The sequence below is a fragment of the Ictalurus punctatus genome, chromosome 7 (assembly GCF_001660625.3).
Source record: "Ictalurus punctatus breed USDA103 chromosome 7, Coco_2.0, whole genome shotgun sequence".
NCBI classification, from domain to species: domain Eukaryota; kingdom Metazoa; phylum Chordata; class Actinopteri; order Siluriformes; family Ictaluridae; genus Ictalurus; species Ictalurus punctatus.
The window spans coordinates 22,102,562-22,115,532 of record NC_030422.2 but is presented as its reverse complement, the minus strand read 5'-3'; the positions used below and the strand labels follow the sequence as shown (position 1 = coordinate 22,115,532).

The following is a 12,971-nucleotide window of genomic DNA, read 5'->3' as shown; positions in this document are numbered from 1 at the left end:
CATCAATCCTGTTCCAGCTGGGAGCAGAGAGCTCTGCGTGTCACTGCGGGTAATTCCAGACTCCCGGGAAAGAATGGAGCAATCCTGGAATTTTGGGAAGTCAGAGTGTGTGTGTGTGTGTGTGTGTCCTCTTGAGAAGAGAGGCGGGGCAGTGCAAAGACTCGTCCACCGAAAATAACCTGCCTGGGAGAGGCAGAAAGAGCGGGGATCTACGCTGAAACATCACAGCGACAGTCAGAAGCGTGTCCTCGAGGTAAACGTGGACTGAAACGTGAACCCGTGCTCCGCGTTATGACCCCGCTGCTGACAGGAAATCAGATGTCTGATACACGCCTCATCGGACCTGCATGCGAGAGCACGGATTTCTTCCTTTCACAACTGAGGCGTACTTCTTTTTCAAGAGGAGGCATTGCAGTTCCTCAGTGTCGGGTGCACGATGAGGATGATGAGGATTGTGATGAAGGGCCTTTTTGGAAAAGACTAGATCGTTTTGCTCGCTGTGTGACTCTGATGTTTGTGCATAGCCACGTTCACATCACTGCTCGGTGATAGAAGTGTGCGTGTGCAGAGTTCAGGGGAATAGCAGCAGTGTTAAGATCCAGTGCAGGTTATTTGCATTGGGGATTGTGACTTTGGAGCCGCTGAGGATTTGTGCCGCGTTCACACTGCGCGAGAGGAGGAACTGCGCAGCTGCGTTTTTTTTTCTTTTCTTTTTTTTTTCTTTCTTTCTTTTTCAGGATTATTTTACAATGAGAAGCAAGCCGCATCCCTGCTCCAAGCTTCATTACGCATTACCAGGTAAGAGCAACACTCACTCTAGGCTACTTAAAAGAAAAAGCGCGTGAATGTGCACGCGTTATATCCCCGTAACAGCAGGCTTTTTCAGGGCTCGGCATGTGACGTAACGCCGCGCGCTAAATACGCAGCAAATTTTCTTCAAGCTCAAATTGCAACAGCGCGTAGATTCAACGTTGTAGCTTCAATCGTCCTCTCAGACGCCGTGTGCGTGCGTGTAGCGTGTCCGAGACTGTAGCGTTCAGAGTTCATGTTCAGTTTGAGTGAGGTGAGATTCAGAAGTTAACCCGTTTGCCAGTAATGTGGAAACTGGTGAGCTCATAGTGAACTGGTGGACAGGAAGCGAGTGGGACGTTGCGTTACGTTGCAGTTTCTCTCTCGGTTTTAGTGCACAAGGAACGGAATCTCCCCACGGTCATGTGCTTAGAAACATCATTTCACACACACATCCATCCATCCTCACGCTTTCATGTAGGCTGAAATATCTCTCTTGTGTATATGTAAATAATTCATTGTTTAGGTAAACACCAGTCAGTGAATGAGACTCGGGCCTGTTCGTGCTCTTCACACTGTGTCGTATTTTCTTCCCTGAAATGTCATGTGGTGAAGTTGTGGCGTGTTCGCTGATTTTCCAGGAAGGACATTTGAATTATTTTTTTTTTTTCCCCCCTGAGCCTGTTTTTTTTCCCCCCTCTTCTCCTCTCTGTACGTCACCGCCCCCTTTTCTTTCTACTAGTTCCTTTTGAGCACCATAAGGGGGCGCTGCATGACCACGAAACACCTTACCTCTGCCCACACTGCTCACTTTGTAGCAGCAACTCTCAAACTTTATTGTAGATACTGTTGAGCTGTGTGTCACCAACCCTGTTCCTGGAGATCTACCTTCTGAAGACTTTAGATCCAACCATAATGGTGCTCACCTGACCATCTAAGCATTGTCTTAAGAAGTTCTTGATCAACTACAACAGGTGCATTGGATTTTGGTTGGAGATGAAACCTGCAGGAAGGTAAATCTCAAGGAAGAGGGTTGGTGATCAGTGCTGTAGATAGATGGATGTGTGTATATATAGATGGATGGATGGCTAGATGATAAATGTATAGATAGATACATACATACCTTTTGATAGATAGATACGTACCTTAGATGGATATGGATGGATAGATACATGTATACATTGAATGGGTGGATAGAGAGATGGATATATAGTTGGATGGATGGATATACAGATGGATGGATAGAGAGATGGATAATAGATAGATGGATGGATGGCTAGATGATAAATGGATAGATAGATAGATACATACATACATACCTTAGATGGATGTATGGATAGACAGATTGATTGATGGATGGATGGATAGATAGACAGATGGATACATGCATGGATGGATTGATAGATGGATAGATAGCTCCATACATTAGATAGAGATATGGATAGGATATGGATAGAGAGATAGAAAGAATGCAAAGTAGAAGCATTTTCACTGTATATGCATACATACACCATGGCCAAAACCTGACCATTACACCCCTATGTGCTTGGTGTACATCCCAGTCCCAGAGTGATTCCTTTTTTCTGGTTGTAATAAAATCCACTCTTCTGCGAAGGCTTTCCACTAGATTTTGTCTGTGGGGATTTGTGCTTATTCAGCTACAAGAGCATTAGTGAGGTCAGGCACTGATGAATGAGAAGCCCTGGGGTGAAGTCGGAGTTCCAGTTGATCCCAAAGGTGTTCAGTGGAAGGACACTGAAGTTCTTCCACTCCAACCTTATCACACCATGTCTTCATGGAGCTCGCTTTGTGCACAAGGACGTTGTCATGCTGGAACAGGTTTGGGCCTCTTCCAGTAAAGGGATAGTGTAATGCTACAGCATACAAAAACATTCTATATAATTGTGTGCTTCCAACTTTATGGCAACAATTATGAGAAGACCCACATATGGATATGATTGTCAGGTGTCCATTTACTTTTGGCCATACAGTGTTTGAATCTTTTCTTTCTAAGAATAATCTTAAACCTTAAGGTTTTTTTGGCCATATATGGTAACCCATAAAGGTTCTATTTATGGGGAGGGTTCCCATTAAGAAAGGGTTCCAAGTAAAACCCCTGAAGAAGGAACCTTTTTGCAAAAGAGTCCATCATATTTACTCCGTTAACATGTTTTATTTATTTGTTTCCATAGAACACAAACCAGTAACCCACTGAAACATGTTGCTTCATACTGCAAGAGTTTTATTACAATTGTAGTCTGACATTAATTATTATTCTAATCTTTCTATTAAAGATATTTAACTCAAATAAGCAGTCAATTCAGCTAATAATTGTAATAACTAGAACCTCTCTGATCGTGGGTGATACTTGTCAAGTTGCCACTTCAGGAGGACTGCACATGTTGAGAATATGGTTTCATACAGGAATCAACACCACAGAGTTAACATTAGTGTTAAGATTGATTAAAAACTCATCCAGCATTCTGAGTGCTTTTGTATCTATGACTACGTTTACATGGACAGCAGTAATCTAATTATCGACCTTAGTCTGAGTAAGATAACAATGTGATTAAGGTGTTTACACGAGTCGCTTTTAGAATGCTCCTGTCATGTATACTCCTTTAGAATACTCCTTTCACATATCAATTTACAGCTCGTCTTCCTTATGGTACCGTATACAGTTTTGGGTGTGTTTATTCAATTTTTTTTACAAACGCTTCTTTATTTGTCATGCTGTACGTGCTAATAGACAACTGCATGAAGCCGTGGGCTGCGTCCCAAACCGCGTACTTACCGTATATATAGTAGCTGAGATGCATGTATTTTTCCCCACTACAGGCCTATAGTAGGCAAGTATGCGGTTTGGGACGCAGCCGAACTCTCTTGTTCGCTGTAAAACTGCCGTGTGTGATCGTGTCCTGTGGCAAAATGCGGTGAAAACTCACACGACGTTCATAATGTGATTAAGGTGTGTACATGTCTGTAATACACGTTCATAATGCGACTAAAACAGGAGGAATACTCCACCTGTCTTAATTCCATTAGAGTTTACTTCAAGTATGACCTTAATTAGATTAAGGTAAGTAAAAATTACTGTTTACATGCTAGTTTCTTAATTAGAGTATGGTCTTAATCGGATTAAGAGTGCCTTATTGTTGTCCATGTAAACGCACTGTATATTATTTACATCAGTAAAGGATGGCACTGGATAATAGCTGCTGCACAGAGGATACATTTTCATGATCAAAGTCTAATGAAAGCCTGTTGATTCCTGGTGTTGTATGTTCATGTAGCGTGTGTTCCGTAAAGTAAAAAACAAACAAACATGTTGCTGCTTGAAACTGAACTCGCAAACAAACTAAAAGTGCTCTAAAGTCAGTTATGTCTATTGAATAGAATCAATTGATAAGGTTTTCTCATTTTGTGCTTCTTCTTTATGATGTTAATCCACATGGGAGTCTTCTACTGCCTACATACCAGCTTTATTTCATATCTATAACAAATTGAGCAGCACTCTGATGGGAGAGCAGAGCAGACCCAGGGTGAGCTGTGAACTTTTACTGACTTGTAGCTTGTATAACAAAGACAAGACAAAAACCGCAGCTTTCCAGATCACTCTAGCTTTGTGCTGCTCACGCATGCCTCACTCGCGTTGGGACGAGAGAGAAAACAGAAACAGGGCATCAGAAATAACTCGCAGACATTCTGCATCCAGCATCACCCTTTTAGCTCCTGTTAAACCACGCCTCACCTGCTACATCATCACTCAACTTTCTGGACCTGTGGCAGTAACCTGAGCTTGATCACAGTATGAGCAGGATTCGAAACCTTCACCTCGATACATGATGATTAAAACCATCAAGTATCCAACACGCATCGTTAGAAGAAAGTCAGTTATACACAACACACTTCTGTAAAAAGTGTTGTTCAGTAAAAAGCAGCTCATATGGTGAGAAGTGATCCAGTGCACTTTGTCAAATCTAGTCTTAAGTATATTCCGGATCAATGCATTAAATCTACAGGATGTCCCAAAAGTCTGCATATACAGAGCACATCATTTAAACTGAAGCATTACCTTTTTCCCCCCAGTGTCACAAACGACTCCTTAATGATCCGTTCTAAAGGATTCATTCTAAACTCCTCCTTTCAGAGAACATACTCTGCTCTGATTGGTCTACCGCTGTCAGCGTGTGTCAAAAAGGAAACGCCAACTACCATAACGAGTTTCAGCTTCATATGTTAGCGAGCAGCTGATGAAGACCCGAGGCGGGGCTTTTTATTAGAAACCTATGTAGGTTAAGAATGCCTTTGACAAAAGAAGAGCCTATTGAAATCATTCTCATGGTGGGATTGGGAAGCTGTTGCAAGATTGCGATGGAGGAAACATGCTAAGCACATAACACACGACACTGTAGCTAAACTTTCTAACTAATAATAATAATAATAATAATAATAATAAAAAACGTTGCGGCCCGACTGAGCTATGGACATCCACGAACATCCACTGACGAAGGCACAACCGATGTAGTTCTGGCATACATAGTCCCCCATGTATGGAGACCTTTGGAACACCCTGTATTATTTAGTATGTTGCTCCAAATGTGAAATCTTAATCCATAAGAATCATTTTAGGTTATATTTGGTGAACATGTACAGGCAAAATCAGGTTTAAAAACTATGACAATGACATCAATGACATCCACTAGACAATGACATCCACTAGATGGCGCCACTTGCGTGGGGAAAGAACATTTAATTCACCCTCAATGTGTTTGCATTATGTAACACTCTTTAAAGTTTTATTAAAAACTTCACATCAGTAATTTATATAGTTTTACTGGTCTATATAAATCTACTTGGATAGCATTTAAAGTATTATGTAAACTGCACTTGTGGTTATGAGGTAAAATGTCATCAAATTAAAACATTTTTCATCTACTAACAAGGAGATTTACACAGGCGAGACAACACAAGGTGTAGCACAAGTACTCAGCAATACTGTCTTTTACCTGAAGCTAATTGAACTGTTATTCTTTCCACAGTCGATGGTGGGTCAGCGTGGCTAAAATGTGGTTGGCCGACGTGAGAATCGCTCTGGATGAAAACCTCCATCAGACACCGTGCAAATCAACCGGTCAGTCAGTAAACATGATCAGAAGCTGCACTCGAAGGAAAAGGCGGGATTGGAAAGTGCTCAAGATGGCGTTACACAGGTGCTCTTTGAGTCTCCCTTTAAACGATCAATGTGTTCAATATCGTTTAAATATGTTTCCAGAACTGTGATAATCTTTCGACAAGCCTGATCTTTCCAGTCAGTGTTTGGCGTGTAGATAAGTTTACATACCTAGGCATCAGTGTTACTTCTAGATCGTATGTGTAGATGTTACATGTTGGTAATCGTTTTAAGGTAGTGACATAACTTCCTCTTTATCTAAGCTATAAAGGGCTTAACAAACTGTTAATCATAACAAGCCAAAATTGTTATTATTATTATTTTTTAAATCAAGCCTCTTGAATAAAATGTCAAATAATCAATAGCATCACTAATTCAGTATATTTCACCTCTGTGAAAGGTCTCTTTCTTTTGTGCAGAGTCTATCATATGATGCTTTTACTTTTTTTTTTTCTTTTTTTTTTTTTTACTAATACTATAAATCTTTTCAAATGTAGCTTTTTTCTCTCACATTTCTCTCTCATTGCCATTATCATTCAGTGTTCAGAGAGAGAGAGAGAGAGAGAGACACCACGGCTCTTGTCCTTGTGAGATATGAAAACGACATTAAAACTTTTTTTCTGCATTTGGTCTTATAGCCCGATTTATCTGCTCGTTATCTAAGCGAGACACGTATAATAGTTCAAGTGAAATCCGTCAATAAGTATAATAATCGTATGACTTCAAAGATCCTGTAGATATTGAGCTTTTCATAACTGTGTAATAAAAGTCAACTCTCAACACGAGTAGTTTAACCAGAAGGGGAGGGAACAGTTGAGGTCAGGTGAGGGGAAGGTGAAGGTTGTTGATGTTTTCATTGAAATTGCAGTTTACCTTGGAGGCAGTAGAGCTATAAAAATTGCAAACTGCTCCTTTAATTGTTCAAGACATAAACGATTTTTGCTCAGCCGTGATTTATATCGCGTTCCTGTGTTGTTTTTATTTTTAAAGCTGGCTGGAATGAAGCCAGTCCAGTAGGTTTGTTTGCATTTTTGTTCCAGAGCTCAGATGCTTGTTTTAGCAGGTGTTTTTGGCCTTGTAAACAGTGTGATGACAGATAATGATGATGGAGGATTAAACTTGGCTTAATGTGTCCCTGTTTTTCTTTCTGCATTGATGCTTGTGATCATCACCCATTACACTCCCTTGGTAGAGACTGGAGATTTTATTGCAGTGACTGATTTAAAGACGCTTTGGGAGAGCTGTTCGGTTCTATCATGCCACACACGTTTTCACACTCCTCTGTACGTGAAATGAATGACGTCGTTATCGCACGGGGCCGATATGGTACGTGTGTGTCTTGGAGAGCAAGTCGGCGAATGTGAGCAGAAAGACGCCTTGTTCAATAGCAGTACTGTTTTTAAAGGGATACTCGTGGAACTTGGAAACAAAAATACTCACTCTGAAAGAAAGCGCTGCACACACAACTGAACGTGCATAGGCATATTTTAGGGAAATGCTCAAAGTGATGCCATCTTGTCCCCTTCTCCCTGTAGCTGCTTTCTGAGATACGTGAGGTACGACCATAATGGAGTGCTTATGGACAGAGAGAGTGAATCAGGCTAAATACACACCAAAGACTGTATCAATGTAATTGAAAGTCAATCCAATTAAATCGAGTTTTTCCATCCTAATCTACACTCATGGTCAAATGTTCTTGGTCATCCCTCTCGGGAACCCTTAAAGGTTCTGTGTAGAACTTTTACATAGAGAATAACTGCTTTGATTGAGTTGATCTTTTTATCTGGAGTTCTGCGACATGTGTTACTCCATGACCTTGGGCTGTGTGAATGTGTTGCACTGTGATCCTACACAAATGATTCATGATCAGTCCGTACAGGATTTCACCGAGTGTTTATTTGTGTGATTGTTGCGGCACAAAATGCTTGATTTTTACTACGGCTTTTTTTTTTTTTTTTAAAAAGAATTGTCGAAAATGCAATCGCCACGAAATAGTTTTGCACGGCCTTTCGCAGGGATTTTTGTTTGTAAATGAGACATTTCAGCTGTACTCATGTTCAGCACACATGAATCGAAGAGGGCATTTTGTGAGGGCATGACATGACCCAAATCTGTGGAAAAATCTGTGGTAATTTTTGAAAAATTGGAAGCTGTTCTGAATTTTGCTCTGAGTTTGCGTTCATTTCTGCAAACGACAACAATGACTGCACTAGAGGCAGTAAGTAAAACTACCCAACATTATCTGGTTGAAAAAGGCTTAAATTTCAATCATTTTAATGCGATCAAGTGTGCAACCCCAAACTCTCCTGATGCCCTTCGATGCTAGGATTTCGAATCCCTTCCTAGAAAAACAGGAAATGGTATATGGTCAGAGTAAGTGATGGTGCAGGGAGTGATGGGTATGAGTTAGCTCATCCTTCAGTCCTGCAACACGAGATATAAATTCACACTGAGGATTGCACGTGTATTACAGGAAGGATGGTGAGTAGAGGATGATATTTTCAGGGTTAGAGTCTATCGAGATTGGATTGGCAGGGCAGTGTGTGTGTGTGTGTGTGTGATGGAGACAGAAATTGAGTTATAGTCATAAGTATTTGCATCACGTCTCTATAAATAGAGATCTGGTGTAAATGTTCGTGAGAAGGTCGTCAGTCGTGTCCCGTCTTCATACCAACATTCTGCTGGATGTCACTTTCATGCACTCACACACGTTAACAAAGAAGCCTTGAATGTATACTGCACAAGTAGCAAGATAAATCTTTGTGAGCCAGTTAAAGGGAGAAAACAAGTGAAAGGAAACTGTTTATGTAATGAATTCCACTTGTGTTTGATTCCTTTTGAAATTCTTTGGCACCACATACGTAGAGCTGATTTGATTCTGAATTGTCTGAACAGAGACATGTTGGATAGATTCGACTGTAGGAGGCCCGGGGAAGGGAGGAGGAGGAGGAGGAACAGGAAGAGAGGCAGAAGAGTACATCCTTCACACTCCTCCTCACAGCGTGGAGAGAGAGAGAGGACATCATGCCACTGTGTGAGGAGAGAGAGAAAGGAAGGCGGAAGGACAAAAGGAAGGTTGGAGTCATGCAGTTAATCCACCTGCTATGTGTGTGTGAGAGAGAAAGAGGGCGTGAAAGGTAGACAGATCATCATTAGAGAGCCTGGACAGTGCACGACAGGCATGATGAAACCACCAGTTACAGCCTGCTGCTGATGAGAGAGACCGAATAACGGGATCTTTTCTGAGCTAGCGTGAGGATGAGTCTAGAGAATGTGTCCTGAAACCCAGAAGTGAGTTAGCATTTTAGCACTTCCGGTTCCATCGGTCCGTAGTCAGTGTGTGGGGTTTTTTTTTTTTAAAAAAAGGGTTTTTGGTTAAAAGCCTGAAAGAAGGTCTGTGGTTAACACACGCTCAAGATATTTTCACGTTTTGGAATGGAAAAATCCTATTGGCTTTTTGCTGCTGGAACCAGCATGATGTTAACTTCCGGGTTGGCGTGCAAAAATAGTCATCCCTGCAGCACTCTATTTGATCGAGACAGCAAAGTACTTCTGTAAGTCACGCTGGATACCGGCGTCTACTTAATGACGTAAACGTAAATGTAAATGAACAAGACCATGGAAGTAATAGGGTTATCGCTACTCTGTGGGACGGCAACAGTTTCTGGAACAGCGCATTGTAATAACATTCATGGAGATTGAAGATGTGTCTCATATTCCTAAAGGCAAAAAAATGTAATTAAATCAAAATTCAATTTGTGAAATAACCCCAGCACAGGGTTAAGCGAGGCTAACATTAGCTGGGAGCAGCAGGGGCTTTTAGCCAAAGGTGTCTTGAGCTGCGAACGCTCTCACCGGTCAAAACGTGTGATAGGAGTCTCTGGAAGTCTCCAGAAGTGTACTGGAGGGATGAACACCATTCTTCCAAAAAGATATTCCCTCATTTGTTGGTTTAATGATGGTGGTGGAGAGTACTGTCCCGTAGGTGTTCAGTCGAGTGGAGATCTAGTGATCTAATATATGACTTATACTCTTTACGTACTCATTAAAGTATACAGTGGGTGTTGTGTGGAGGGGGCGGGGTCATCCTGAAAGAGACCACTCCCATCAGGATAGAAATGTTTCATGATAGAAGAACTTCATATTGCTTTGCAGTGATGCTTTTCTCTAAGGGGACAGCATAACAGGGCCACTGTTTTCAAGCACCCGTTTTCACCGAATTTACATTCCTGACAAACTGTAAACATTTATAAGTTTACAATGAGAAATGAGTTTTCACTTTCATTATCAGCATCATCCACATCGGTACCTCTTCACTCCGCTGATCGCTGTTCACACTAACATCAGTGAGGAAATGATTGTTAATTACTTCAGTCTTTTTTTTTTTTTAATTATAGTTAAATGTATTTTTATTAATGCCTTTGCTTTAGAGCATTTAAACATTTTAAAATCGCTGTTTATCTGTACAAAGTGTGTAAGGACTCTTCTCAGTTTTGATGATGTGAATTCACTACGCTTTTGTCCATTTCCATGTCAGTTTCCACAAACAGTTCTATGCCGTTTTGATTTATTCTAAAGAACCGTTGTTAGCACTATTTGCTATAGATGGTGCTGTTACTGTTTTCTCACACCTGCAGTGTCCTCCACTAATATTGGTACCCTTGGTAAATATGAGCAAAGAAGGCTGTGAAAAATTGTCTACATTGTTTAAGCTTTTGATCTTTTGTTCAAACCGTTCACAAAAATATTCTGCTCTCAACGTTATCAAACAATTGCAAACAAAACTCAGGTCTATCAAAAAAAAAACAAAAAAAAAACACTATCTTTTGTTAAACCATAAAGACAAATTTGTCACAGCCTTCTTTGCTCATATTTACCAAGGGTGCCAATATTAGTGGAGGGCACTGTACATTTTCTAATCCATTCTAATAAATAAAAAAACTAAATTGCATAATTTTTAATTGCATTATATAAGAACAAAACAACATTACTCGTGATTGAGAATCGTTCATAAAGTTGATCAAATTGATTTGCTGTTAGGTTTATTTTTTTGCAATATCTCCCAGCACTAGCACTCACGATGTTTCTGTCATGAACTGCTGTTGTTTTCCTTGGCCAACCTGTTCAATGCCTGGTTGTTACTACACCAGTGGTTTCTTGCCTTTACGGGGTGTTCCAAATTGTTGTACTAGCTATGCCCGGTGCGTGTGCAACGGCTCTGATCGATTTTCCATCCTTTCTCCGCTTCAGAATGGCTTGCTTTTCTCCTATAGGCAGCTTTCTGGTCTTTGTGTTGGTTTATCCTTTTTAACGACAAATGTAGTCTTCAAAAATGAAACCCAGGGCTCAAACCGATCTAGATATTCAGAGTGATTACTTGTTTAAACAATCAATCTACTGTAACGGGGCACTCCTGGGCGGCAGGTTCCGGTATTTTTGATCACGTGAAAATGGGTTGTGTTCAAACAAACATTGCCATTATTTAAGTCATTTAACACAGCTAGATGTGTAAACGTCAAGAAATGAAAACTATCGTCTCATGTTCATCTTTAGAACTCGAACAAAAACGTCTTCGGTATATAGCAAAAACCAAAGAATTGCTGTTCCAATACTTTCAGAGGGTACCGTATAACATAAAAAAAAAAAAAAAAAAGGGATGTCCGTTACACTGAGGTACACTGGGGCCAGTGGGAGCTCAGTGGTTAAGACGTTGAACTACTTATCAGAAGGTCGTAAGGTCAAATCCCAGCACTGCCAAGCTTCCACTGTTGGGCCCTTGAGCAAGTCCCTTAACCCTCAACTGCTCTGTTGTATAAATGAGATAAATGTAAGTCGCTCTGGATAAGGGCGTCTGCCAAATGCCATAAATGTAAATGTAATGAGGTGCCAAAATACCCCAAACAGAGGCAAGGCTCTGGATTTGCCAAAGAATCAGCTTAAGAGACACAAACTTGAACCTGTTCAAGGTAAGTGCCTAGTGAACACCTATTAAAGATGACCTTGTTGTCTGAGACAGTACCTTGTTTCACTTTAGATAGCATGAACCGTCTTTTATATAATTTAATAAATAAATGCGGTAGAGTAAATGTTCTGCTCTCTACTAATGCTGCAGTCATGGCAGGATGATGGACTACTTCACTTTCTGTATTATTTGATTAGCTTATAGTTCATTTGTTTCATATGTTTGGTTGTTTGTGTGTGCTTGCAGAGGAAGTAAGCTGCGACTGATGTGGCTCATGTTGGATAAGAGAGAGCAAAGAGACAATGCAGAGAGAAAGAAAGCGTGAAGGATGGAGAGAACAACCAGAGGAGGGCACAGGTGCAAGCCATCATTTAGCGAGGCAGTGAAAGGAAGATGAATGAAATAGTTTTGTGTGTTTATTTGTTAATGCGGGGCAAGTTTGTTTTTATTGCACAGTTTATCCATGAACGTAACGGAGCGTGCTTTATGTAGAAAAAACAAACAAACGTGCATGTGTATTTAAATAAAATACAGCGGTAAAAGTCTGGAAATTCTGCAGGCAGGAAAAATACACCGCATGTTGATCTGTTACACAACATGTTAGTGTTTTGTCCGAAAAAAACACCTAAAAGTGCCAGAAAGAAGCTCATCAAAAACCCGAACCTTCCGCTTTATTGTGTCCCCTCCCCCTTTTCACCAAAAGAGTGAGCTAATCACCCTCTCTCTCCTTCTCCGGTTTGGGTCATTGCCCTCAGCTCTTTGTTGCACCAGGCTTTTGTGTGAGTGAGGGGCCATTGCAGGGAGAGCGAATGAATGAATATGGAGGAACCGCACATAAGATGGAGGACAGGGTCGGGGATCGGGATGTGTGAAACGATCCGAAGAGCAGAGCATCTCGAAAGCACTGCCAAGATTTGCAATGTGTTAAGGTTATGTGGACAAACACTGAACAGCGTGACACTGTAATTACACACTTCACATTCCCTCTGTCTTTCACTCACACACACACACACACACACACACACACATATATACATACACACATAC

General features: G+C 40.9%; 1 protein-coding gene across 2 annotated transcripts in view; it reads left to right on the top strand.

Moving 5' to 3' along the window:
- Positions 1-169: 169 nt before the first annotated feature.
- The window catches only part of kdm6ba (lysine (K)-specific demethylase 6B, a), a 92,308-nt gene continuing 79,506 nt past the window's right edge, over positions 170-12,971 (top strand). For both annotated transcript variants that reach the window (XM_047156842.2, XM_017472048.3), the window contains exons 1-2: positions 170-798; positions 5,832-6,002. The gene's annotated coding sequence lies outside the window, so the exon portion shown is untranslated. The remainder of the gene's footprint in view (positions 799-5,831; positions 6,003-12,971) is intronic.